This window comes from Mus musculus, chromosome 15, assembly GCF_000001635.26.
Source record: "Mus musculus strain C57BL/6J chromosome 15, GRCm38.p6 C57BL/6J".
Classification (NCBI taxonomy): domain Eukaryota; kingdom Metazoa; phylum Chordata; class Mammalia; order Rodentia; family Muridae; genus Mus; species Mus musculus.
Window position 1 is genome coordinate 13525694 of NC_000081.6, and position 2621 is coordinate 13528314.

Here is a 2621-nt window from a genome sequence, read left to right on the forward strand (position 1 = left end):
CAAGGGACCTAAAGTTAGGACCTCATTGACAGAGCAGAACTTGGAAATGTAAGCATCTCAAAACTGGTAGAGAGACTTTATATACATCCCATGTTAAAAACTAGGTCTCCTTCAGTTTCATAGACCCTGGCTAAACATATACTGCTGAACTGGAGACAATGGACTTTATTATGCAGTGCACAGCCAAATCCAGCACTAGCTTCATATCTCTACCCCTTCCTATGGCCAGAGATGCCACAGAAAGGATGATGAAGACTCAGGCAGAGTCTCTGAACACAGTGAGTTCAAGCCCCGAGTACATGAAAACCCCAGTCTTATGAAAGGAGGCAAGAAAAGCAGGCTAACTTTTGTCCTAAGAAAGATGCTATTTTCATTATCCTGGTCAGGAAACTAATGTGTTCTGTGTTCTGCATGGAGAGCTTTCATCTTCCAAGGCTGCTTACTGTACAGATATCCTTGGGGAAGCATTCTAGAAGAAGAAACAATAGCAACCAGTGTCTCTGTACAGACAATGTACATGAAGAAATGTGAGACTCTCAGAGAACTGTTTCTTTAAAAAATGTGGATTACTTGGTTGCTTCTTCACTCTGTCCAGTTACCAAAAATGAGTCTTTCTGCAGAGGGGCATTCTCCTTCTCCATTGGCTGTGCATTGATCTATGTCCATAACCCAGTAATATGCCCTGCATGATATACCCGTTTTTGTATAAAATACTTTAAACAGTTAATCAAAGGTCTTGCTTTCTTCAGCCTACGAAAGCCACTATTTTCCCCTCAGGATTTCTGTTCTGCGCAGCTATCAATCACTCAATGGGGAACTCTGCAAAGGTGGCATATCAGATAAATTCATTAACCAATTTAATCCATTTATGTGTAGACTAGGAATTGCAGGGGACATTTTATTGGATTTCCAGCCAAGTTAAACAATTTAATGAAAAATTACTTTGGTCATTTAATTCAGATTTTATATTTACCTTTTTGAGTTATCTTTGTTATGAGTTAGGTTGACTGCCTGATCATATGCATACATATATGTGTATGTGATGGATACATTTGCATGCATGGCGTCTCTCTATGTAGTCAAGGCAGACCACAGACGGGATATGTTCAGTCTCCTGAGTTGAGTCTTGATATTACAGATGTGCACTCCCAGGCTGCTTACAAACAATTATCTCCAGATCCACTCTGTAGTAGGTCCTTACTCAAGGAGTTTTGAAGTATTTGAAAGACCCACACCTAACTAAGAAGGTATTTGCAATTGATACTCATTGGAAAAGGAAAATAAAAATCAGTCTTCTCCAATGGACTGTAACAATATATATCAGCTACACTCCAGGCCATGATGCACAGGGAAAACCTGCCAACACAAAATGAGCTTCATATTTTTATATAGTTTTTGTTTTATATTTTTGATTTTTTATTTATTGAGAGAGAGAGAGAGAGGGAGAGAGAGAGGGAGAGAGAGAATAGATTAAATCGAATGGTAAGGAGTTGCAGAGGATCAGAGAAGAGTTAGCTTATAGGAAAGAATGTGATCAAAATAGACTACATAAAAATACTTTTGAAAGTTTCTAAATTAAGTGAAATTCAGAGGCAGCTTGGATGGGACACTGATGAAAATCCATTAAGTATAATTTCATAGCTGTTAATATATTGTTTATGTTTTAAGATAAAAACTACATAAAATCTAAAAGAGGGAGCCCAGAAAGGCCTTATTTATTATGCATAATTGTAACTTGGAAAATAACACAGCTTAGGGGAAATTGTGCGACTTGTTTTTCACTTCAAGCACTTTTAATGGTTCAAGGAAAAGCTCCCAGTCCAGGCGAGGTTAGAGCAAATGAAAAGATATGAATGGGCTGACGATCTCCTACATGGCATCATCAGCACAGCCATACAAGTGGAGGGATGGGAGAAGAGAGAAGACCTCGGTGTACACTGGCTCACAGGGCAGCCAGAGCCTGAGAGCCACAGAACTGGCACAGGGTGCAGAAGAGCCACAAAGACAGAACAGAAATTTCTTATTTTGGCAAAGTTTTGAAGGACAGTGCCAAGTTTGGGAGATTTTAATCAGAGAGATTTCTAGATGCTAATTTTCAATTCAGTTATGACTATCAAGCCCACACATACAAATCTTTAAAATTATTAGTTTCCCTCCATGCCTCTGCCTCTTTAGTGAGGGAAGAAAAATGTAGTAACTTAATAGTTTTACAGGAAGTTCTATGTCTAACCAGATTGGTGATCCTTGAGAAATCTACTCATCTCTTCCTGTCCTTGCTTCCTAAATGAAATCAAAGTTTTTACTGACCTGAAGGAAAAAAATATTCCCCTGAAAGAAAATAATTTAAGAATTAAAAATATATGAGGACTACAAAGGGAAAGCTTAAAGCATCCTTCTGTAGTCTAACATCAAATTTAGCCTACCTGTTTTTGGAAACATTTTAAAATATGTTGTAACAGAAAAGAGATTTCTTTGCACATTTTAATGTTATGGCTTCTTTGCTTGAAACTACAAATTCCCTTGTGTTGATTCTAATTTGTATTTATTTGTGCCATGAATGTGTCTGTTTAATTCCTGAAATTCCTAGGTTTAACAACATTTGGAAATGATTTTAATTGTTT